This window comes from Manis javanica, chromosome 4 (genome assembly GCF_040802235.1).
Source record: "Manis javanica isolate MJ-LG chromosome 4, MJ_LKY, whole genome shotgun sequence".
Classification (NCBI taxonomy): domain Eukaryota; kingdom Metazoa; phylum Chordata; class Mammalia; order Pholidota; family Manidae; genus Manis; species Manis javanica.
The window spans coordinates 32,551,309-32,578,601 of NC_133159.1; the positions used below are offsets into that span (position 1 = coordinate 32,551,309).

The 27,293-nt window shown below is 41.2% G+C and overlaps 2 long non-coding RNA genes across 3 annotated transcripts in view; one reads left to right on the forward strand and one right to left on the reverse strand.

Annotated features, from left to right (window-relative positions):
* The window catches only part of LOC140848673 (uncharacterized), a 55,290-nt gene that overhangs the window by 20,947 nt on the left and 7,050 nt on the right, over nt 1–27,293 (reverse strand). For both annotated transcript variants that reach the window (XR_012129771.1, XR_012129772.1), the window contains exon 2: nt 10,986–11,084. This is a non-coding gene — a long non-coding RNA (uncharacterized lncRNA). The remainder of the gene's footprint in view (nt 1–10,985; nt 11,085–27,293) is intronic.
* On the forward strand, nt 1,168–7,396 carry LOC140848672 (uncharacterized). The gene is made up of 3 exons (XR_012129770.1): nt 1,168–1,318; nt 1,851–1,961; nt 7,248–7,396. It is a non-coding gene; the product is annotated as an uncharacterized lncRNA (long non-coding RNA).

Sequence of the window (27,293 nt, forward strand, 5' to 3'; positions counted from 1 at the left end):
CTTTGGGGTTGGGTGGCCAGCAACTAATTCTCCCTCACCTTCCTCTGGAACTGCCCCTGATCTCCAGGGCAGGCTGCTCGCAGCCTTGTTTGTATCACATGACAATATTGGACCGAGGGTAAGCGCCTGTCCCTGGGACAATCACCTTCTCTCTGGCTCAGGAAACCCAGCAAATTCATCTTTGCTTATAGCTGAAAGTCAGAAGCCATATTCTCTCCAATGAATGGAAGAAATAGAAAATGTTTGTCTCCAGTAATCAAGTCCAAAACAGAAATGAGGGAGGCAAGAACCCCTGGACTCTTTGCAGCTCCTGGTTTCAGTTCTTTTGCAGGTGGCTGGGCTCCCACTCCAGAGTTCCACAAGACACCTCTCTATTTTTTTAAAAAAGCTCCCCTTTTCTGGTTATGCTTACTCATCTGGATTTCTGTTCCTCACAACTAAGAGTCCTACTGAATTTTCCAGCCCATGAAGAGCAGGAGCAGACCGTCTCCAGGCGTCCTGACTTTACTGGGCAAAGAAGCTGGTTACACAATGATCCTCAAGCTTTCTGCCCTGAACAGCTGAACAGGGAAGGGACAAGAGGGAATAAGGGAATGACTGGCAGGACTCATTGATATTTAAGTCTCACTGTACAAACCTGACATATATCCCTGCAACCTCATCATGCTTCAATTTTTCCCACCTGTGCCATAAAGATCATGTTTGCTGAGCCTTCTCCACACAAGTAATATAAGGCTTAAATAATAAATGCTTGCTATACATGCTGAATTTCTCAGATTAAAAAAAAATGACAAGTGATACTCAGGGTTACTTGGAAATTTACCATCCAAAAAAATATATTTCCCAATGACACCTCCCCTGAGCACTTGAAGTGCTCAGCTACATATTTTACCTAAATATAAACTAAACATCTGGACCTATCTGTGTGACCGCTGACCTACAATTTCCCCACTTGTGAAATCAAGATTTGACACTTGCAATAAATTCTGAATCACTCACAATAATATCTTGGGGGGGGGGCGGGGGCAGGGAATGAATTAGAATAATTTACATATTTTGCAGAGCCTTTGTTTCAGACAGAACCACTGACCTCTTCTCTAGCAAAGTGAGTTTCAGTTTCACTTCTTCCAGGAAGAGCGGGAAGGAAATAAGAGCCTCCTCTTTAAGAGAATGGAGCAGTTTGGGGTATGAGCAGCCCACAAGATAAGCACTGCCGTCCTATAGTGTCAGCACCTGGGAGTGTAAGCATTAACCAAGAGGAAGCTTGAAAAGACATGCAATGAGAAAGATGATCAGCAGAAGCAGAGTAACCATGCAGGTAATGAGACCCAAACTCACATGGGCAAATCCCTGTGTAAGAGGGAGCTGTTAGGGGTGGTAGAGGGCTTCCAGAAGGGGAGGGAAAGCCAGGTGGTAATCAGAAACAAGTTAGAGGTATTTCCAGTCAATGACCTAAAGAATTCTAAGAGAAGGCCTTAGCAATTTGTTGTGATTTCTATTTTTTCCTTCTAAAAAAACACTTTAGTACTCGGTTGTTTATTTTTGAGTCATTTTTCCTAAAGAGGGCACCCTGAGTTGTATAAACTCAGGCCCCACAAATCCTGGATATGCACTGATGGTTAGAACTTCCAGTAAACAAAAGTGGAAGGCTTCCCTCTTTGGGCACCCTTCTTGCACTCAGTAACCATCAGGATGCAACCTGCCACTGTCAGGGCAGTCGTGACATAGCTGCTCTTTCCCCATCTTGTTCTTTGAAGCCTCATGCCTCTCAAACCAGACAGTCTCTGGGATTTTACCTTACTTTTTGAAACAACCTGACTATGTCAGGATCTTCCTCTCCCAATCTGCAGGTTTGTGACATGGCATCCCTGGCTGTCAGGACAGGATGGATCTTCTGAACTGCACTGTGGTGTGGTGCAAAATCCATTTATTCTCTTCAAATCAGAGTTTCTTCAAATCAGGTGAGCCTTAGAGATGAGGTAGCATCCCCTTCAAATAACCTAAAACACTTCCCACCACCACAGAGGTGCCCCCTAACCACCTACTCAGAGGACCAGTACAGCGCCACCGAGGCAGCAACGGTGCAGGTGCGTTCTATCCCATTATCCTGATTTCTAACTGCCCAGACCTGGCCAAGGTGAAGCTTAGCCCTGCCTCTACAGTCACACCCGACAGTCCTATTCTCATCACAACCATCCTGTCCTGTCTAGTTCTCTAAGAGCCATGCTGTTCTGCTTACACCTTTCCAAGATGACAATTAATTACCTAATAGACTAGAGCTCTACAGAGGTATTACAGCCTCAAGCTTGGTTGGAATAATGAGTTATACTGAAGATAAAGAGTCATAAATGTTGGTTAAATTAAAGGGAAAAAATTTATTGTTTACTTCATATTACAAAAGTAACATAGCTAATTGAGAAATTTTAGGAAAATATAGAAAACCCCAAAGAAGATTATAAGAGATACCCTGTAAAAAATAAACAACAACAAAACAATCAGTTATCCCATCACCCTTTCCTGATCCCCATTAACAAGTTCTTCTGGACTGCTTTTCTCTAAGCATATATTGATATATAACATGATTTCTGCAAAATGGAATCAGAATGTAACAATATTTTGAAACTTAATTTTTTCACCTAACAATATACTGTGAACATTTTTCCTTGTCATTAAATACTTGTTTACAGGATCATTTTAAATACCTGCCTAACACTCCCTACATCAAGGATCTGCTAAATTTTGGGATAACCCAGAGGAACTGGACAAATTCCTAGAAAGACATGAACTACCAAACTGACTCAAGAAGAAATAGAAAATCTGAATAAATGTATCACAAGTAAAGACATTAAATTAATAATAAGAATTTTTTGTCAAAGACAACTTCCCACAAATAAAGCACAGGTCCAAGTGGCTTTACTGGTTAAATCCACCAAATGTTTAGAAAAGAATTGACACCAATCCTTCTCAGACTCCTCCCAAAAAATTGAAGAGTAGGGAACACTTCAAACTCATTCTAGAAGGCCTGATACCAAAGCCAGACGAAGACATTACAAAAAAGGACAATTGCAGTCTAATGTTGCTTATTACTATAGGTGTAAAATCCTCAACAAAAATTAGCAAATCCAGTCCAACAACATATTAAAAAAATTACTCACCATGACCAAGGGGGATTTATGTCAGAAATGCCAGGGTGGTTCAATATAAGAAAATCAATCAATTGCAATACATCACATTAATAGAACAAAGGGGGAAAATTACCATCTCAGTTAACACAGAAAAAGACATTTGACAAAATCAAACATCCTTTCATGGTAAAAGCTCTCAGAACACTAGAAACAGAGAAAATTCATCAATAATGATACTGAATATTTATGAAAAATCTACAGTTAATACCATACTGAGTGGTGAAAGACTGAAAATTTAACACTGTACTAGAAGCTCAACTCAGAGCTATTAGACAAGGTGAAGAAATAAAAGGCATTCAAACTGGAAAGGAAGAAGTAAAACTATCTCTATTCACAGGCAACATAATCCAATATATAGAAAATTACTAGGGCTAATAATTCAGCAACATTGCAGGGCACAACATCGACACACAAAAGTTAGTTGTGTTTCTATAATAATGAACAACTGAATAGGAAATTAAACTATTTCATTTACAATATTCCTTAAAGAATTAAATTAGACCTAAAAGTATCTGTGGAATAAATCTAACAAGGAGGTAAAAAGACTTGTATGCCAGAAACTACAGAATACTGCTGCAAGAAATTACAGGAAATCTAAATAAATGGAAAGACATACCATATTCATGACTAGGAAGATTTAACATTGTTAAGATGTCAGTCCTACCCAAAGCAATCTGCCAGTTCAACACAGTCCCTATCAAATTCAAACAGCCTTTTTCACAGAAATGGAAAAAATCAATCATCAAATTCATATAGAATTTCAAGGGGATCCAAATAGCCAAAACAATCTTGATAAAGAAGAATAAAGCTGGAGGACTGACACTTCTTGACTTTAAAACTTACTATAAAGCTACAATAGTTAAAATAATATGGCACTGGCATAAGGACAGATATAAATATATACCACAGAAAAAATACAAAGCCCAAAAATAAAATCTCGTGTACATGGTCAATTGGTTTTTGACAAGGGTGCTAAGACCAGTCAATGGGGAAAGGACAATCTTTTCAATGAATAGTACTGGGAAAAATATATATCCACACACAAAAGATTGAAGGTGGGCCCTTACCTTGTACCATATACAGAAATTAACTAAAATGGATCAAAGACTTACATGTAAAAGCTAAAACATTAAAACTGTCAGAAGAAAACATTGTAGAAAATCTTCACAACATTAGATTTGGCAATGATTTTATGGATATGACATCAAAAGCACAGGCAACAAAAGTAAAAATAAATTGGACTTTACCAAAGTAAGAACTTCTGTGTGTCAAAGGACACTATAAAGAAAGCAGAAAGACAACCTATATAATGAGAGAAAATATTTTCAAATTATATATCTAATAAGAGATTAATATCCAGAATATATAAAGAACTCCTAAAACTGACAACAAAAGAACAAAAAGTTCAATCCAAAAATGGGCAAAGGACTTGAATAGGATTTCTCATAAGAAGATATACAAATGGTCAATAAGCACACAAGATATTCAATATGATTAGTCATTAGCTAATTGCATCAAAACCATGATGACATACCACTTCACTTACTAGTATGGCTGTAACAAAAGAGAGAGAGAAAGATAAACATTGGTGAGAATGTAGAGAAACCTGAACCTTCATGCATTGCTGTGAGAATGTAAAATATGCAGCCACTGTGGAAAAACAATCCAGCAGTTCCTCAAAAGACACCATATGACCCAGCAATTCTACTTCTAGATTTGTATTGAAAGCAGAGACTTAACAGATATTAGTACACCAATGTTTATAGCAGCACTGTTCACAATAGCCAAAAGGTGGAAACAAACCAAATGTCCATCAACTGATTAATGGATGAACAAATGGTGGCATACACATACAATGGAATATTTATTCAGTCATTAAAAGAAATGAAATTTTGATATATGCTACAACATGGATGGAACTCTTGAAAATATTTTGCTTAGTGAAATAAGCCAGATGCATAAATCCACTTATATAAGATACCTAGACTAGGAATATTCATAGAAATGAAATGTAGAATAGAGGTTACCAGGAATTGAGGGAAGAGGGAAAGGGTAGTTACTACTTAATGAGTATTATGTTTTTGTGGGGGATAATGGAGAAGCTTTGGACATGGATAGTGGTGATAAGTACACAACATTGCAAATAAATTTAATGCCACTGAATAGTACACTTACAAACAGCTGTAATGGTAAATATCACGGTATGAATATTTCACCAAAATAAAAAATATATACCTTTTAATAATTAGTAACTTTCATTTCTCAAAAGGTTCCAATAAGATAATGAAAAGGTAGGCCACAGAGTGGGAGAAGTTATTCACAAAACATAGACCTGACAAAGAGCTCACATCCACATATCTTAAGAACTCTTACACATCAATAAGGAAAAGACAACATAATAGAAAAATGGGCAAAAGACTTGAACAGGGACTTCACAAAGGAGGACAACCAAATGGCCACAATAAGCCTTTGAAAAGATGTTCAACTGCTTTAGTCATCTGAGAAATGCAAATTAAAATCACAATGAGATGCTTCTACATGTTTGTCAGTACAGCTATAATAAAAAGGATTATTATCAAGTATTGACAAATGTGGAAAAACTGGAACTCTCATACATTGCTGGTAGGTGCATAAATCGGCATAATCACTTTAGAAGATTGTTTAGCAGTATCTAGTAAAGTTGAACATATGCATATGCTAAGTCCCAATAATTCTATTCCAAAGTGTACAAAATAGCAACAAACATTTACATATGTGGACCAAAAGATGTATCCAAGAGAGCCTACAGCATCATTGTCATAGCCCCAAATTGGAAAAAAACAAATGTTTATTGGAAGAATGAAAAAGTAAACTGTGGTAAAGTCCTACAATGGAATAATATACAGTAATGAAAATGTGCAAACCATAGGCAACAGCGCAGGTGAATTTCACAGACACAGTGCTGAACAAACCAAGCCACACACACAAAATACATGCTGTGTGGTTCTATTTACTTGAATTCCAGAACCAAGCAAAGCCATCTACAGTGGTTAGCAAGCTGTACAGTGGTTACCTTGGATAAGGGATTAGTGCCTGACAGGGGAGGCAGGGATAGAGGGTCTGGAGTGCACATTGTGACTTACGTTTTCTTGTGGCAGGTTAATCTTCAATAAGAAAGTTTAAAAATTAAAGTAGGTATGTTTGAGTATTATGGCATTTTCATCCTAAGTCCATCCCAGCGATGTGGCCCTGATTTCCACTGATGTGAATTCTCAGCCCTAGAGAAACCCATTGACCCCGGTACATGCTGTGGGCTTTGGCTCATAGTCCCCAGTTTTCTTTTCCACAGCAGACCCAATGGCCACGTGCAAAGGCTCAGCATTTGAATCCTCCCACGTTTTTCCTTTCCTCAGCCCCAAAGCACTCTGAACGTATGGCCTCTTGCCTCTCAAAACTCACCTCTTCCAGTCCTAAAACCACATATGATTTTTCCCAAACCATCCGAACTTTTTGCCCATTTGCTTGCAAAAGCTTCCCACCTCACTGAGAAGGAGAGGTCATCACAGAACCCACAGCCCACCTCCTAAAAAGAATCACCCTGCACTTGAACTGTATCTTGGTGACTTACTCACTGGGGTAGTGGCCTTGGGTAAACCACCGAACCTCCCTGAGGCTAAGGATTAAAACTAAGACCTGCTTTTCAGGTTTGTTCCAAAGATAAGAGATAATATGTGTAAACACCAAGCACAGAAACTTGCACTTTGCTCAAAATTTCATTTTTGCTAAAAAAAAAAAGCAATGGCAGAAACAAAAAGCACACCCTTTCTAAGCCCTGGGCTTATCCTGGGTTTAGGTGTTAAACTCCTTATTGGCAAGGTAGGGAAGCTGTGACAGAGCTTAGGCCATGAACACAGAGGGCAGGAAGGAAATGTAGGTGCCCCTTGTCCCATCCTCCAAACAAAGCCGGACCCCCTACAAGTCCATCTCAGGAGGATCCACGTGCTTCCGTTCTTCCATCACAAGAAACTCACCCCTTCTTAATGCAGCCCAACCAGCTCTCTTATTTATTCATTCATTCAACAGATATGTATGGACTACATGGTATATGCCAGATGCTGTGCCAGGTATTGAAGACACAGTGATGAACAAGACAGAAGTCGGCCCTGCCCTTGGCACTCAGGACCTAGTGGGGTGAAGAGTCCTCACTTTTAGGAAGTTCTTTATGTAACAGTGTGTTAAACAAACAGGATTCACAGTTCACTTCCACTGTGTTTTTGTCTCCTACTGTTCCTTCAAATTCTGGTCACTCTTGGATAATCAGGGTCTCCCATTCAGTCATTAGGGTGTCCAGTGTCAGGTGCTTAACAACCTTTCCAAATCCATGGGGCCTACAGCCCCTTACTCCCCCTTACTCTGCCGAGCTCAGCCCAATGCAGGAGAGCCCCAGGCAGGCTTCTTTCCTCTTTCTCCCTCCCCACGTGCTGGCAGCTAATATCAACTGTCCCTCTCCCAGGCTCTGAAGTGGGTGGGAAGTGAGGAGTGTAGGAAGAGACAGGAAAGTTCTTATTTTATGGGCACTGTGCGTGCTGCCTCTGGGCTCTCTGTGGGTGCCAGGTATTTAATGTTGACCTTTCCTTTCGTGAGTGTTTCTATGGTTTCTTCAAGGATGGCCCTCCCACCCATCACGGAGGGACTCCCCTCTGCCATCCTCATGGCCAAGCATCCCTCGTGGGTCTGTTCCCCCAGCAGACCTCTCAGATGGGGTCCATCCCGACTCCACCTGGCCTGCTTGTGCATGTGGCCCAAAGCTGGTCGCGCGCATTCAGACGTGCTGTGCCCCAACCCTGGAGGCATGAAGGCTCCCCCAGCACATCCGCCCCCCGTCTCCACTCACTCACTGGCAGCTGACCACCCAACACCTTCCCTCCTCCTTCCCATAGATTTCTCAGATGGGAATCAGACCCCAGTCTACCACCCCTCCCCCAGCTCAGGGGTATAAGTTAAATTTCTGAATTGCCCCTCCTTTGATTTAAGGAGAATGTAGAATCACCCCAATAGCAGCATTAAAGGTAGGGGGTGGGGGAGTATTCCACTGCATCTTTGTCAATTAAGAGAGCTTATAAAGAATTTAAAAATCATAATAAAACCAACCATACGTTGGCCAAATTTTTATCATCAACATGCTCTAGCAACGCTAAGCCATTATCTACAATAAATACTTCTCCATAAGGATGACCATTCCCAATGTGCCTCTTGCACAGCCTTACCCCCAGTCCTCTCCACCAATGGTTGTACATCTGGCCTTTTAGTACCCTTGATGTGGGTAAGGGCATTAAGAATCATTAATCCAGTTTATTATATCACCTTTGAAAATGAAGATCTGGGACTGGCCCTTCAAGGGGAAATGTATTCTTGGCACATCACTTTAAGCTTCTAATTTAACAGCTGTTGTCCTCATGTCAGGCTGCAATCCACCTTCCTGATCTCCTACTCCCACTCTGGAGATAATAATACCTCTTGGGGGGAGAAACATTCTGAGGATTCAGTGAGTTAAGGAGCAAGGCACCTGGCTCAGGGCTTGGCACACAGCAGTACCCCCATCCCACACTCTGTGTCTAAGTACTTGGGGAAAAGATGGAGACGTGGTGTCTTCTCACCTGTGCCTGGGTCTCACCCAGAATCTCAGCAGTCCACCATCTGCCTGCCCTTCCCCTGGAAGGCCCTTCAACCTTTCCCACCCATATAAACACCACCTGGCCTTTCATGTTTGATTTTTTACCTAAAAAAAAAATTATAAAACCAGGAGTGTTCTTCTAGATCACTTGGAAAATATGGACAAATATAAAGAAAATAAATGGAAAAGAAAATAAATGGAAATACCTCATCTAGAGAAAAATCCTAGCCTTCTGGTGAAATGATCTGCAGCAAAGTTCTATTATGTAAGTTGTTCAAATAGCACACGTTTCAATTCCAGTAGATTTTACATTACATGCCTACATAGAATAAAGAATGCATGCTAATTAGAAGAAAATGTGGCAAATAACTGATCACAGGTATATGAAGATTACATAACATTGCATCAAAAGTATGGAAGTGAATGCATAAAGTAAGGGACAAAACTCTCAGAAATCACATGTACCCAGTGGTACACCCTCAACAACAGATGGGGGTGGGGGTGCTGAGGGAGCAAAGGAGGTCTGGCTTGTAGCACTTGCTGATTTCTATGGTATAAATACTGCCAACATGACTGATTTCAAGCTATTGTAACATCACCAAAGGCAGAGTTGGGGATAGATGTGCACACAACTGGCTCTACGAGTAGGTTATAAGGCAGCTCCAGCACTGGAAGTAGTACAGTTAGGGTTTGTAGCTACATTGTTATTCACTTATTCTTTCTTATATCAAGTGCTTACCATAGGCTTGGCATTGTGCTAGACACTGGAGATAAATATGAAGGAAAAGGAGACTTGTTCCTCATCCTCTGTGAGCTCACAGTCTAGCAGTGAGATAGACATTTAATCATGAAAACATGGAAAAAATGTAAAGTTGTAACTGTGATAAATGTTAAGGAGGGAGAGTATATCATGCTCAGAGGTCATGGAACCACAGCATGAGTGGGGTCAGCTTGCCTGAGGGAATGACTGAGTCAAGATTAGAAGGAAGCTTTAGAACATCATTATGCAGAAGGGAAAGAAAAGTGATCAAGACAGGGGCCAAAGCATGTGCAAAGGTCCTGTGGTGAGGGAAGGTGTCTGTCACATGATAACATCTAGACATGACCACCCTTTCTTTTTCTTTTCCATATTTCTTTACCTGTAAAGGTTTCAAAAATCAATCAGAAGCACCCTGGTTGCTACAAAGATGATTAGGATTTTTATACCAGTAATGCAAAGACAAATATTTAATTCTCTATTTTTCAACTTCTTAAAATAGGCTTCTGTTCTGAACTCCATGTCAGAAGCAATAGTTTTGAAAGCTAGCTTTTGATTTTCAAGAATTAGGTTTTATTAGGAGAAAAAAAAGAATATCTCTTGAGATTCAAAAGAGAAAGGATGCAGAATTTAAGCCCTAGCTATGGACCAGAGAGAGGATGGAAGAGAGGAACTACATCCTACCCTCAGCACTGGATAGGGGAGGGGAGCTGGATGAGCAATGACCCTCCTTGAAGGAAACGGGTGGGTTGTGGGCCAGGGGAGCCAGCGAGGAGGGGAGGAGAAAAGAGCACTGCCTCTCTCCAGCACCAAGAGGCCGTGTGGAAGCCAAGCCAGTGCTCATGAAACCCCATGACGTGAGCCCCGGTGTCTTCCCAGCAGAGGAGCCACACAACAGTGCCATCACCACCCTCTGGGGAGGCCCTTTCATTGGCAGTTGCTGCAGGTCGCCCATGATGGTCCAGAAAATGGACATTCTTCTGGACCCCAAAGTCGTGCTGAGTGTCACTGAAGCTGCCCCTTGGTCAACAACCCCAGACACTCGTAAACTCCCAAACACAGGGTGGTGCCCCTGACTCCAGGGGGAGGTATCGAAGGCAGCGACCTCAACTGCAGGGGGATAGGACTGGGGAGAGGTGCGCCCCTCTGAGAAACAGAAAGGTGGACTGTGTGGCAGGTGTATAGTGCAAATTAAGGATGGAGGGGTTGAGGCTATGCCAGGGGGCCTCGTAGACACCACTAAGGAATGTCTTTAGATTAAGCAACAGGATAGTGGAGGGTTTTAGGCAGAGAGAGTCATGAGTTGCTGTGTGGAAAGAACCTAGAACGGGAGTGGTCTCCTCTAGGGCTACACTATAGGCCAGGTAGGTGTTACGTCCATGGTCCTCACCGTCTCTCTCTTAAATGTTCTGTCCATGACATTTCAGCATTCTTGCTCAGTCTCAGGAGTCCCTGGAGGGGTGATCCTGGAGTCTTGCTTCTCTTCCCACTGGAAAGAAAAAAGTTAAAACATGTTATTGGTGAGAATGTGAGGAAATGGGCTCTGTGTTGGTGAAATTAATGTTGGTACCATATTTTGGAGGGAAGTTTATAGCAATGTATCCTAAAGAAACAACCTAAATACCCATTAGTAGGGAGTCAGTTAAATAAAGTACGGTACTTGGTACATCTATACATGGAATATTATGCAACAGTTAGAATAAGCTTGTACCATTTATCGACATGAAAAGATTCCCAAAAGACTAAAATGCAAATAGCAGGTTACAACATTCACCTTTAATGGAATACATCTCTAAAATATTTGAGTGATAATGTATTATTGCACTTGAAGACATGAAAAGCATTTTGGAAGTTGGATGAAAGGGAAGCTCCAACAAATGGCTGAGAAGCCGCCGAGGAGGGTGGCCACAGGCAAGACCACTGGGCTCACTCTGTCCTCTGGCTCTGGACAAGTTCTTCCCTCCAGTCTGGGCCTCAGTTTCCTTGTCTGTACAAGGCAGGAGGCAGGTGTAAGTCTCCTGGGAAAAGCTCAGACCTGCAGTCTCATCCTGATTCTTCTGTCTACTAGAGGAATGTTTTTGGGAGTAACCTTCTTTGAACTTGGCTTTTCCCATATGTGACAGGGGACCACCCTACACCTGTCAAGAGAGGTTCTGAAGACCAATAGAGGCCTTTCCCTGTCCTGGGGCAGAATAGGCACCAAAACAAAGGTGGTGTCTTCATCCCAGAGATCTCTAGAACTTTTCCATGTCTGAGACTTGGGGACCCATACCAGGGGTGGTCTTACCACAAAGCTTGACCTCAGCCAAACCGTTGCTGTAGGAAAGCTGTAATTTATCACAGTACACTCAAGCTGCAAAAATTTTGTATGCTACTATGTGTCCAGCTTCAGGAATTCAAATGAATATTAATGTTATGGTTCTTCCCTTAAAACAATTTGCAGTCTAATACAGAACTTGGAAAGGGGAGTAGGAACTCTTATTTCACCAGCTTAAAATTAAAAGAATGTTTCTTTTTAGCCATTTTTATCTCACAAAAATGTGATCTTTTCTATTCTACAAGGTCTTATCAAAAAGGAGCATTAATTATATCAAACACTGAAAACAGCTTTTAAAACTTTGACTTTAACAAATTTATTGAAATAATTATATTTCAAAGAATTCTTACCATTCACAAGAGTGAATCAAGCCCAGTTAACTTCATTCATTCTTACATTTATTCAAGAAGTATTTTAATTTTGAGTGCCTATGTGCCTTGGTGTTAGAGGTCAGTATTTTTAAAACACACAGACATTTTAAAAATCTTGCCCCTCAAGAAGCTTACCTTCTAGCCGGGATGGGAGTTGAGATGAAATGAAAAATAAACAAATAATGCAGTAAAAGAAAATGAAGTTTTAGGAGATGAGAGTTCTAATTTTAAATGCACGGTCAAGTAAAGCCTCACTAAGACCAAAAACCTGGAAATGTACAGGAGGAAGTTGTGTGGGAATAACAAGTGCAAAGGCCCTGGGGTGGGAGTGAGCCTGGAATATTGAAGAAATAGCAAAGAAGTAAACCAGAGGGAGCAGAGGCACAAGGAAGGGAGCTGGAGAGAGAGGTCAGAGAGGCAAATCCCACCCTGGCGCCTCCCCAGTGAGGTCAGAAAACAGCAGGGAGGACAGAGGCAGCACGGGCCTTTCCCAGAATAGCCCTGCCAAGAAAGATGGCCAGCAGCTGACCCCCAAAACCTTCTCCCAGGAAGAAGGAGGGAAGAGGGACAACCTACATCTATCATTTTTACAGAGGGAAGTTGGAGCAACTCATGCTTGGACATAGGACATGCGCAGCGAAGAGAACACAGCCCTTGGTCTTCGAGGCATCAAGCTCAGAGTGTTTTCTAGAGGCATCCCAGCCTGCTGAGAACATCTCGAAGGACCTCTAATTAGAAGGATATCTGGGAACCTAATCTGTCACTGTGGGTTCAAGTGACTTTAAAGAGAAGACTCTTGTGGTAGCACCTGATCCAGGACAAAGCGTGGGCCTGATCTTTCCCGTGTGATCTTGATCATCACAACCATCTCATCACTTTTTTTTAAGTAGCAAGAAGAATAAAGCCACCACATGATTCTCTTTGGGGGGAAAAAAAGCAGAGTGGGGAGGGGTCAGTACAAGAGGTGGGAGAGCAACAGGCACCAGCTTCTCTGGCTGCACAGGCCCCTGTAAGGACTTGGGCTTTCCCTGATGCAGGGTTTTGAGCAGAGGGCTGCTGAGGAGTCGGGTTTTAATGAGGGCACCTTGGCTTCTGCGCTGGGGAGCAAGGGTGGAAACTGGGAAACCCTATGAGAGGCTCAAACAAGAACACCCCAGAGACTGTGAGGGGAGCTAAGAGTGGGGCCGGGGAGGCGGTGAGAAGTGGCTGCACCTGGGCACGATCTGAAGGCGAAACAACAGGATTCACTGCAGGCCTGGCTGTGAGGTGTGAGAGGAGGCCAGGGGTGCCACAGGTGAGGCTGACTCCGAGGGGGCGGCCTGAGCAATCGAAAGGATGCGGTAAGCATTACTCAGGTGAGAAAGAGCAGGTTTTAGTCACTTGGGATATTCACTTGGGGTATTTTACTTTTGAGGTGTTTAATACACAGCCAAGTGGAAGGATCTACTAGGAAGCTGGACTTGGAAAGCCAGAGTCCAGGGGCGAAGTTGGAGAGAGAGGGATGACCTGGGAGTTGTGAGCGTGCACGTAGCATTTCAAACTCCGCTGGATGAAACCACCGAGCAGGTGGGTGAGGAAGAGGAACACCCCAAGGCCTGAGCCCTGGACTCCGCAGCATTTAGAGGCTGGGGAGATGCAGAGGCCCCAATGAAAGAGGCTGGGAACCAGAGCCTCACAGGAGATGAGACCATGGAGTCCTGGATGGTAAGGGGAAAGTGAGTCAGGGGAAGGGAGACATCAACTGTGTCAAATCCTGCTGACAGGTCAGGATAGCGCGGCCTGAGAACTGGCCTTTGGGGATGGCTGTGTGGAGGTCACTGATCTTGGTAAGGCTCGTGTCCATTGGGGCAAAACCCAACCGGGGAGAGTTCAGGAGCTCAGTGCAGAAGAGGAAGAGGAGATTTCCTACAGTCTCTCTAAGGAGTTCTGCTGTAAAGCAGAACAAAGAAGGGAGCAGCTTCTGCATGCTCGCTCCATGCTGGGAAGGATGGAGCCGAACAATGGGTGGCGGATGCAGGAGAGAGGGGAGACGAGCAAAGGAGCTGGAGTATTTGACCAGGTGAGGAGGTGGCTCCATCACACGCAGAGGTGCTGGGCATCCCAACAGCACACCAGCCCCTCAGGAAGTGGCCTGGGCGGCAGGTGCAGGAAGTTCACAGACGATGTCTGATGGCTTCCGTTTACTCTGAGCGTGAACCCTCAGAGGTTTGAGAGCAGAGAGGCATGAAAGAAAAGAGCAGAGAAGGAATGGACTAGGAAATAACCTCCCTAACTGAAAATAGGGAACAGCGGGCTTAGTAAACATTCCAATGAACTAATTTGCAAAAAGAACAGCAGAGCCAGAAGGAGCAATGGAGGTTCTTGGCCAGAGAGAAAATGGGTCTCTCTTTTTGGGTAAGTCAGACAGTAAGGCCATCAGAAAGATCCTTGTGGGTGAGGGCGGGCTTGAGCTGGTTCGCTGAGTACACAGAACTGGATATTGTTGGGAAATCAGTAATAACGTGAAGAGCTTCGCATCGACTGGGTCACTTCATCCTAACAAAACCCCCAAAGGAGGAGGGAGCGCTTTCTCTCATTATCACTATGTCTGAATCATTTGCATTAGGTCATGCAGATTTAGGCGGCAGAGCTGGGATTCAGCCCTCCATCCGTCTGGCTGTGGCGACCTGACTGCACCTCCATCTCTTAGTTGGAAACTGCCTGTGAAGCTGCCGTCTTGATGAGTTCCATGCAGACAAAGCTGGGTGACCCACCTGGCCACGCTTATGAAGGCTTCGTGGGGAGAATGAAAGGGTGCCATCTACTTAAAAACACTGAACTGAAGAAATTTATAATCCATGGACATAACTGTTTAGGGTGGTAAACGCACATAGCCCTTTGCTGAGTGAGGTTTCTTAAATCAAGTGCCTTTCCATTGGGTTTCAGCCCTGGGCAAGTTCACTATGGATTCAGTGAGACTGAAAAATGACAATGGAACATTCATAGGGTGGAAGGATTTACACCAAATTTATTCCTACGGTGACAGGTCAAGCACAGAATCCCATCCACCTCAGAGCGAGTCTGCATGCAGCAAGCCTGTCTCTGCCTCTGGGCCTCTCCGCCCCTGAAGCCATCTCAGTCTCTGTCCTCGGTGCTGCCACCACTCCAGCCTCTGCTCTCCTGCACCTGTGCAGCCCAGAGCACTGGGCAGAGCTCTTTAGATAGAGTCAGTAGTAACATAGTGCCAGCACGTGTGCAGTGAGCAAGCCGACCAGGGTCAGGTGAGAATCCTGGCCACAGGAACCTTCACTTTATCCATAGTAGCTCTCACATCACGTTTCCACAAACACCTTGAGCACTCTCAAAATATCACAGTGTGTACAGTCTGATTATTACTGTTATATTAAAACCTATTTTAAAAATACTAATGCCATTGGTTTAAATTTAGAAAATTTCCCCTTTTCTGAGGTTACCTCCTAAGATTGTAGAAATTTTGCCAGATATGATATGCATACCTGCTTTGTCTAATATAGTAGCCAGTAGCCACATATGGCTATTTAAATTTAAATCAATTAAATGTGACTTAAAGTTCAGTTCCCAATCACCCATTGCAAGTGCTCAACAACCACATGCAGCTGGTGGCTCCTATGTGAACAGCACAGACACAGTATTTCCACCACTGCAGGGGTCTCTTCAGGATAGAACTAGCCTGTGCTTTCTTTGGGCTTAGCCATTTTATTAGACTCAAAGGAAGAAACAAAAGCTGCCTCAAAGAAACTAAATTTACAAGAGGTGGGGTGTCAACACATTCGCTCTTGGTTGAGACACAGGACCTGGTTGCACTGTCTAAGGAGATTCAAACCTGAGCTCTCAGTCTTTGGCCTGGGCTTCTTTTAGAATAAAATTTCATTCATTACATCAATGTGATTGAATTCATGTTAAATTCAGATTTTTGACATTTCACCTCTTTTCCAGATATGATGGGACTCTAAATTTCACAAGCTCAAGGTTACCTAATTAATTGGTTATCTTAGTGTTCCGTTGACCTACTCAGCTAGTATGAATGAAATTTTAAGTGTGTCTTTGTCAAAATCTCATTATAATCAGCAAAAACATTGAAATGAGAGACAGAGTCTATGCAGTCCTTTCTCCTCTTTGGGAGGCTTGGCTAATTCATCCTCTTAGAATTCACTTCGGTCCTACTTTAAGTGATGACCACGGATGCAATTGCCGACCCTCATCAGTCTGGTTCTTTGACCCTTGATTTCAAAGAGTCCTTCTTGCTCTCGGTACCTTTCTGATTTTTTCCAGGACTCTTGGCTCATTTGCATGTTTGTGTTTTTTCTTTTTTTGCTGACATTGACTGAAACACAAAGTGTATTTGTTTAATAATCCAACATATGTTAAAAAACACCAAAAACTCTAGATATTAATATTCTTCCACTAATTTAAAACAATGAAAATTGGGCATATCAGACTACATCCACCCCTTCTTTTGTATTACAAAATTTTTGTACGTTTTATATGAACATTTCTCTTTTGAGTATCATGAGGGATCTACAGACTTCCATGCACTTGATTTATTCCAAATATTACAATAATTATTAGTATTCTTCGTGCTCAAATTGTAGCACTTGTCAAATAGGAGACTCTTTAAATTCTTTCAGCCCAAATATATTTAGAAGTATCCTGCCTTTTAGAAAAAAAATTAAATTTTCCAGAATCATTCTGATTTTTCCTATGTCTTTAAGTGGAGAATGATACTCAAGATCAAAATGTGGATACTAGATTGAGATTTCTTTTGTTTTCCTGTTTGTTTTGATGAGATATAATTGACATATAACACTATATTAGTGTCAGGTGTACAACAGATTCTACATTTGCATATATTGTGGAATGATCATCATAATAAATCTAGTTAATACCCATCACCATACATAGGTGCAAATTTATTTTTCTTGTAATGAGAACTTTTGAAATCTACTCTTTTAGCAACTTTCAAATATGCAATACAGTATTGCATAGTAAAAGTATTTCTGCTACTGTTGGACCATTTTCACTAAAAGAATTTGAAAAATATTTTTTTAAGGTCACAAATTCACTTTTTTTTTCTACTGAGCATTCATTTTCTGTACTCTGCTTCCCTAATAATAGGATTTCATTTACCACTAAGACTTACTAACATAACAGAACAAAACAAATTTAAATTGTATCTCAGAAGGTGAATTTTCCCATAAAGGCCAACTGATATAATTTTTGGAAGAAAATAAAATTACTTCATCCAACCCTTCTGTTTCATTATAGCAGGCTAGGTTATTTGGACTGTTCTTGCTATAAACAATAAAAGTAATGAGTAAAATATTTCTAGAACTTCTTAAAAGTATTGTAGAGCAACCAAGAAAAGTAAGGAACTATCAAGTCAAAACCAAAAGAAATGCAAGAATCCAAAGAAGTAAGCACAGCATAGCACTTGATTGCCTGAGGGCATTTTCAAATCCTAGCAAACTTGATCTTTGGTTTTGACAGCTTTGAGGGCAAAACTGAGAAACCAAAGCATCCCTAAGGTGAGATGTCTGATCAGAGACCCTCCATGCATCTGGGCAGGTCTCACCAAGGGCTACTTGCTCAAGATAAGCACAAACCAACACTAAACTGCCCTCATGTACTGGAAGCCCTAATTCATATCAACTAAGTGGGTCAATAACAAAAAGAAGCCATAAATTTAGTTAAAATAGTCCCAGATTGATAATACCTCTAGACACCTGAAAGACAAAACTCTCTGAAGAAAGACATCTTAGGCCAGAGGTTAGCAAACTATAGCCCATAGGCCAAAACCAGGCCGCAGCCTGTTTTTGTAAGACCCACAAGCTAAAAACAGTTTTCATATGTTTGAAGGATTGTTAGAAGAAGAGGTAGAAATAAGTGGAGTAGCAGAGACTGTGTGTGTTGCCTGCAAACCCTAAAATACTTATTGTATAGTCCTTTACAGAAAAAGTTTGCCAGTCTCTCTCCGTGCCCTCACCTTAGGACATTGAGCCACACATAGTCATAGATAAACAAGTCTGAAGAATGAATGAGTAAAATGAGCAGACTCCACAGACAACAAAACAAGACCCACAAATGCTTCTGGAACTGGAATTATCAGGAAACTCTAAGAAAATTGTGATAAATTTTTTTTTAACTAGAAGACAAGGTTAATAAGATATAGGTTGGAAAGAAGAAAATACAATGACTTACAGGGAACATAAAAATAGAGAGTAACTTAGAAGACAGGAAAAAGAACAAATAGAACTTTTGAGAAATAAAATATAAATAACTGAAATGAACATCCCAACAAATGGATGTAGACACGTTTGGATTTGACATGTTGAAGTAAGAATTAAGTGAATTAGAAGATAAATCAGAAGAGATTATCTATGTTGCAGCATGCAGAGACAAAAGTGTGGAAGATACATTAAGTAGGCTAAGAGATATGCAGTACAAAGTAAGATGACCTATTATATGCTTAATGGTTCCTGTTCCAGAAAGAGATGGAGGTGAGAAAGTAGATCAGAGAATATTTCAAGAGGAAATGATTGATAATTTTCCAGAACTGATGAACAATGCCAATCCACATGTTCAAGAAGCCAAACAAATCCCAAGCAGGATAAATAAAAATAAATATACAATTAGACACATCATAATGAAACTGCCAAACATCAAAGACAAAGAAAAACATCATAAAAGAAACCAGATAAAAAGGCTTATTATTTTTAAAAGATGCTTAACTAGTCTGACAACTGACTTCTAAACATCAATAACAAAAAACCAAAGACAATAAAATCATTTCATTAATGGCCTGAGAAGGAATTGCCAAACTAGAAATGTGGCCAATGACAAATGTCTTTTAAAAATTAGGACAAAAAATAAAAACACTTCCAAATAAACAAAAGCAGAGAATTTGCCACAAGTGAACCCACACTAAAGGAAATTCTGCAGGTTGTACATCAAGTAATAGGAAAATGATCCCAGAAGAATAGTATGAGATTCAAGAAGAAAGGAAGAAATTGACACTATTAAGTGTTGATGAAGATATGGAATATCACAACTCTCAAACATTGCAAGTAGGACTACAAAATGATAAAAATTACTTTGGAAAATGGTTTGTTACTTTACTATAAATTTAAATATATATTTACCATACAACCCAATGATTCTTTTCCTCATTATTTACTCAAGATAAATGCAAACATAGCAAATATATAACATTTGTGACCATATGTTATAGCAACTTTATTCATATGGCTGGAAACTGGCACCAACCCAGTTCAACTCAAATGGCCATTGTTTGGAGAATGAGTTAACAAGTGTGGCATATCCATACAATGGAATACTACACAGCAATAAAAATAACTACTGATACATGCAACAAGACTAATGAATCTCAAGAACATTGTCCTGAGCAAAAGAAGACAGACACAAAGGAGTATATACTGTATTACTCCATTTATATGAAGTTCCAAAAGGCAAAACTAATCTGTAGTAACAGAAAATAGATTAGTGACTGCCTGAAGCCAGGGGTAGAAGGTAATGGACTATGAAGGGTATGAGGTATATTTGGGGTAGTGGGAATAGTATTCATACTAATTTTGGTGGTGGTTATAAGAGGTATAAACATTTGTTAAACTCCATTAAACTGTACACTTAAATGGGTGCATTTCACTGTATGTAAATTATACTACAATAAAGTTTGAAAACAAATAGAGAACACATACAACAGCATTAAAAATACCAGATACCTGGATATAAATCTAACAGACATGCACAGGATCTCTATACTGAAAACTATAAATAAGAAAAATTAAAGACTTAAATAAAAGAATGAAATGGGATATTAAGTATTCCACAAGATTGCTACAGCTCCTCCCATTAAGAGGAAGTCTATTTCCCCATTTTTTGAATCTGGGTGGTCTTGTGATCTTCTCTGGCCAGCAGAATGTGGTGGAAATGATACTGAGTGAATTCCAGAGCATGGGCGTAAGAGACCAAAGACTGAGACTGTCATGATTTAAAACAAAACAAAAACTGCTGGCCTCCTAGAGAGTCAGAGGCCACGTAGGGGAGACCTAAGGCAGCCCAGCTGATGCCTGCACCAATTGCCAGATGTACAAGTGAGGCCATGCTGCACCTTCTAGCTCAGCCGACCCACAGAATCATGAACAATAATAAATTATTGCTGTTCTAAGCTACTAAGTTTTAGGATAGTTTATTGCCCAGAAATAAGTAAATGATAAAAGTGATATACTATGTGCATAGATTGAAGACTAGATATTGTAAAGATATCAGTTGTCACCAGATTGATCTATGGATTCAATACAATTCCAATGGGATAATTTTATGGCAACCTAATTCTAAAAATTATATGGATATGTCAAGTCCTGAAAATATCTATGTCATTTGTAGAGAAAAACAAGGGGTGAGAGCTTACTCTATGAGATATAAGGGTTTATTATAATCCTACAATAATGAAGAGAATGTGGTATTAATAGAAGATTAAACAAACCAGTGGAAATGATTGGAGAGCCTAGATATATATATACACACACACATACACACAAATGATTAATGACAATTGCAGAGACAATGGCATTGAAGAGAATCAGAAGAAGAATAGTTTTTAAAATAAATAGTACTGAGTTCATTGGATATTCATAAGGGAAAAAAATCAGACTTGATTCCTACCTCTTAACACAGACAAAGTATGAATTCCAGGTAGATTATAGATCTAAAGTGCAAATGGCAACAATAGCTCTTATGGAGTATAATATAGGAGAAGCTCTTCACAATGTCAGGGTGGAAAAAAACTTCATAAATAAGATATAAAAAATAATAACCATAAAGAAAAGGCTTATAATTTGACTACATTAACTTAAGAGCATCTCTTCCTCCAACGACACCATTAAGAGAGTGAAAAATGCAAACTACAGAATGGGAGAAAATATTTACAACAATATAATTGACAAAGAGCTTGTATCCAGAACATCTACAAATTAATAAGAAAAAAACTGTAGAATAGAAAAATGGGCAAAAAAAAAGAGAAAGAGAGAGAGAGATTGAACAGCTACATCATCAAAGGAGAAAAAATAGGCAATAACATGTGAAACACGGCTGAACATCACTGATAATCAGGAAAATTCAAATGGAAATTACAACAAGATGCCACCACATGCCCAATGACCCAAAAATTCTACTCCTCCTAGATATGAACCTGAATAAAATATATATGGCTGCACCATTGTTCCTGGCAGCTTTTTTGGGTGATTAACCAAAACTGGAAACAACAACCTAAGTGTCCATCAACAATAGGATGGGTAAATGCACTGGGGTGTATTCAAAGAATGAAGGTTTTTTTTATATTCAAAGAATGAAGTATTACACAGTAATGCAAAAGGAGAAACACAGCTACATCCCAAAAAGATAATCTCACAAACAAAAGTTGAAGAAACTATGCCCAAAAGAAAACATTCTTTTCTTCCATTTCATTAAGTTTTTAAATGGGCCAAACTAAACTTTAGGATTTAGGGATATAAGCTGAAATGATAAAGTTATAAAGAAAAGCAAAGACACAAAAGTCAGGGTAATTGTTCTTTTGGAGGAAGGGAAGGAAGAGTAGTTGGGAGAAGGTACAGGGAGAGGGCTTGGGGGTGGGGAGGGTAGCAATGTTTTATTTTCTTCACAAAGCCAGTAGTTACACCAGTTTTTGCTTTGTGATACATCAGATTATAGCCCCTAATAAACAATGTTAAGTAAATAAAAAGAATGGTATCTGACTTTGCACTACCAAGTCTAGATGGTAGAATATAATAAAACAATGCCTTAAAAATTCTAAGAGGCACACAACACTTAGGATGGCCAACATCAAAAAGACTAGGAACAACAAATGCTGGTGAGGATGCAGAGAAAGGGGGACCTTCCTACACTGCTGGTGGGAATGTAAGCTAGTTCAACCATTGTGGAAAGCATTATGGAGGTTCCTCAAAAAACTAAAAATAGAAATACCATTTGACCCAGGAATTCCACTCCTAGGAATTTACCCAGAGAATACAACTTCTCAGATTCAAAAGACACATACACACCTATGTTTATCGCAGCACTATTTACAATAGCCAAGAAATGGAAGCAACCTAAGTGTCCATCAGTAGATGAATGGATAAAGAAGATGTGGTACATATACACAATGGAATATTATTCAGCCATAAGAAAAAAACAAATCCTACCATTTGCAACAACATGGATGGAGCTAGAGGGTATTATGCTCAGTGAAATAAGCCAGGCAGATAAAGACAAGTACCAAATGATTTCCCTCATTTATGGAGTATAACAACAAAGCAGAACTGAAGGAACAAAACAGCAGTAGATTCACAAACTCCAACAAGGAACTAGAGGTTACCAAAGGAGAGGGGTTGGGGAGGGTGGGTGGGGGAGGGCGAGAGAAGGGGATTGAGGGGTATTATAATTAGTACACATGGTATGTGGGGGGTCATAGGAAAGACAGTGTAGCACAGAGAAGACAAGTAGTGACTCTGTGTCATCTTACTTCACTGATGGACAATGACTGCAATGGGGTGTAGCGGGGACTTCATAATATGGGTGAATGTAGTAACCACAATGTTTTTCATGTGAAACCTTCATAAGAGTGTATTTCATAATATCTTAATAATTAATAAATAAATAAATAAATAAAAATAAAAATATTCTAAGAGGTAATTCTTTTCAATGTAGAAGATTACATTATTACAACCAGACAAGTTATCAGATGTATGAGTAGTATAAAAAATATTTTCAGATACATATACACACAAAAAAATTTACCTTCCACAACCCTTCTAAGGAAATTTCCTTCTTCAACAAGACAGTGTAAACAAAGAAAGAAGAAACACTGGTTTCTAGGAATAGCAACATAACCCACTGATATAGTGACAAGAAATTCTAGAATGACATCAGAACAATCAGTCGAGGTTGGAGGGAGGCGGGAGCACCAGCAATACAGGGCTCCAGGCCACAGAGACGGCTCAAAGCTCGGCTGCAGCCTGGGCGAGAGCCGGTTTCACTCTCAGTTACAACGGACTATTTTTTACTATGTCCAGCTTTCTCACTGTCTTTAGCAAGAGGATTGACCATCAATTACTAGAGGTGGAAATATTCCCTCAATAAATATTTGTTCAATGAGACACTAGATAAATCTAATGATCTCCATTCTTGGCCTTTTTGTAACATTTAATATTAGGGGAGGAATAAAAACGTTGCAATTTTCAAAGATGCCTGCCACTGTTTCTGCATTCTCAGGGTGGCCACAAAATTCATCTTTGGGAGAAGGCTGTTCTTTTGTCGGGAAAATGCTTTATGAGCCTCTTGAGTATGCAAAGGTGAGGCTGAAAAATTAGCCTGGAAGGACAGCTCAAAACAATGAAGAGAGAACTGCCCTGCCAGAAAATGTAAAATGTTCCTGGGACGCAGAAGTTGTAATGAAGCAAACAAAATATTTGCTTTCTTGGAGGGTGGGGGAGTAAATGGGGCTTTGGGGCCCCAGGACTTAGCGGGGAAAGGATCTGGGTTTGGCAGATTCTGCAGTAGGAAGAGCTTCAGATCCTTGTGAGAGGGCACGGTTAATCCTGTGCTGGAATTCCTGGAGTCTCCGCTCCTCTGGGATTCCTGCAGCCTGGTGTCTGCAGTGCTGAAGGCAATTAACTCGTCCACAACTGGGGCAGCCTGGGGGTGTAGCAGCATCTTGATACAGTTGTGTAGTCCCCCCATTCCAGCACCTAGAGCAGCAATTCAGAACTGGCAGCTGCAAATGAAGCCCAAGGCTATAAGCCTCAGTCATTGTCAACTCCTGTCACCCCCCTATAACCAACTACTCCCCTAATCCTGGTCATTTTACTCCTTAAACAGCTCTTAAATCTTTCCTGGGCTTCTCATTCCATGGCTTTTGCCCATCAGGCCTCACCAGCCCTGACATGGACAATTGCAATAGCCTTAAGCCAACCTCCAAGTTCTTAAGATGCCAAGGTGATTTTTTCCAAAGCACAGATCTGGTGCAAGTTGTCCTACACAAAATTCTTCTTTGCAGCAGGGCAAAGTCTCAGCTCTGGCAGATGGCAGACAATGTTGACCACCATCCAGCCCTAAAGTGCATGCCTATCACATCTACACAGCTTCTTTCTACCTCTTTATCACATGCTCAGGGCACATGGAGAGAGCGGTAGGGAAGAGGACAAATTTCAGAGCCAGCCAGCTCTGCCACTAACAAACACTGTGATCATTGTGACCCAGCCTTATCTGCATATAAGGTGGTTGTGAGAATTAAGCCAGGATACATACCTAAAATCGAAGAACATCACATGATGATGGTGCTACATAATTCACTGGTATTATCATCATCACTATTATTCCCAAAAATTCCTATTTATCATTTCCCTGTGCTTTTCCCTACCAGCCACTCCACCCCAATGTCCTTTCCATCTGATGCACCTGACAAAAACTCCTATGCATCTTTCCAGGTTTCTGTCACCTCCTCCTCAAAGCTATTTCTGATCCTTCATACCCTGATCCATTCTCCCAAGAGCATTGGGCATTCACTTCTCATTTGGGATCACAGTTCTCTGTTCCCATGTCTGTCTCCCCATCAAGTTATGAGCTACAAGCAAACAGGGCCCCCCATCTTATTATCTCCGTTTCCCCAGTGGCCAGCACATAGTAATGCGCCATAAATACGTCTTGAATGAATGTCCATCTCCTGTGCTAGGTTACGGGATCTCCAAAATGGGACTATATCTAGTCATCTTTGTGTTCCTCTGTTCTTAACCCAGCATATTGAATTTCTTCTTCCATCCACTGCCAACACTCTTCAGCCAACCCTTTGAGAGCCCCAGGTCTCCAGCCAGTTTCTGAATAATTCTGACCTTCAGCACTGCTTCTTGCCTGGTAAATGCCAGAATAGGTCAGTATTTGACCTGTCATCCACTCTTGCTGTTTGCCAACCCTCATGCTCCTTTGCCAATAGCTTGCAACTTCAGGCAGAGAATTCAGAGTGTGTCTGAAAGATTGACACAAGAAGAAAACAGGCAGTTCTCATTGTGACCCCAGTTCCCACAGAATGGCAATATGCATATGATTTATTCAAATAGGTTCTGGGTTAGCAAGATGCTGGAGAATTTGATGGGAGCATGGAAACAGAGCCAAACGGTCTTTGGCAACAGAACACTTCATTGCAAAGGAAAACATCCACTTAAATGAAAGATAAAACAAAGCAGCATACTGACTTTATGACCTTGAATATCTCTTATTTCATTATAGCCTGGAATTAAGATGCTATGCATGATCTCAAAAGGATGGTCAAGGATGTCCATTTCTAACACATGTTCTTGGTCCTATTGGAAAGGAGGAAAGAGATAAACTCAGCAGACATTACAAGTCATAATTACTTTGTCTTGCCAAATGGCCTGACTATAACACTAAATCAACCCCCGTCCATGGACGCATGGAATGAACGCTAGCCCATCGCTCCCCAGAAGATGATTTATTGCTGGTGAAGAATCACTGACTGCCCTGGCTTTTCTTAAAACCAGTAGCTCAATATTCCAAATGTCTCTTACCTGCCTAGGAACTGTTGGGGGGAGAGAATTAGTGTGTTTTGAAAAGTTGGTTGCTAAAGAGAAACAGGCACCAAAAGAGAAGTGACTTCTCCCGAGGCTGAGAAGACACAGTGCTTTAGTGTGGTCACCCCGTCCCTGGGTCTTGTTCCCTACTTGGGACACTCTTGTTAAGCACAAGCTCCCAGGTGGGCTTTCAGCAAACCAAATCACAAGACCCCAGCATGTGGCCCAGAACACCGGTGTATTTGTTTCCTGTGGGGACTATACTTTCCAGTCACTGGCCTGTCTTCTCAGAGGTTTGGGAATGCAGGCTTCGTGGAACAGAAGGGGACTCACATAGAGGCTTTAGTCTGAATCAGGGAAATATTTTAGGATCCCCTCACATTTTAAGAAATTTAAGGAGTGTCAAGGATAAGCCCCTCCATCTTCCTTTATTACTGAGCAGGGGCACCCGGAGATGCCTCTGAGCCCTTTGTTTTGCCTTAGAATGTTCTCCACCAGCAAACATGAGGAGCAAAGAACACAGGGAAGGAAGCTCAGTTCCCTGGGGGACAGGGTGGGAGAGGCACTTCCTGCTGTAACCTTTTTTTTTATAACTTCTTGAATTTTGTGCCATCTGAATTTATAACATCTTCAAAGAATAAATACAATTATATAAAGAATGCCCTTGGGCTTGTAAGGGGTTCTGGGAAAGGCACGTGCCCCAAGGAGGGACTGTCCCAGTGTTTGCTGGAGTCCCACAGGGAGGCACCGCAGATGTGTCCTTGACACTGAAGTGTCTACACTGACTTAAACCCACTGCCACACTGTCCAGGAGGCTGTTGTTGGTATTTTCAGGGAACAAAGACTTTCCTCTGTTGGTTTCTAAGCTGGAGAAATGGGGCTAACTGGCCACCATTTAACTGGCCTGATTAGCTTGGGATGTGACCCTTTCAAGATGGCCAGTGACAAGGGCTGGACAAGCCTGGGCTGCCAGGGTGAGCTCCGGCCGGAGGAGGAGCCTGACACGGAGGAGAGCGGGGCTCCGGGGGCCATCCTGTGGTCATGCTGGAGCAGCTCAGTCGACCTTCCCTTCTGTTCTTTGGTTACACAAACATTTTCTGCTTTAAATCTAAGTATATAAAAGAATCTGTCTTACAATGTACCAAAGAACTCCTGAGCTGGTATTAAGGATTGTCTACATAATCTTTTGGGGCAATCCATGTGAAAGAAGAAACCTGGCTAGGAGTTTTGGAGTCAGAGCTTCAGAAACTGAATTTTGGCCTAATCAATTGCCAGACACAGAATCTGAGTAAATTACTGGACTTTCCAGGACCTTATTCTTAAATTACAAGTTGGGGCTAGTAGTGGTACCCATCCACTGGAATGGAAGTTCCACGAAGGCAAAAACTTGTCTC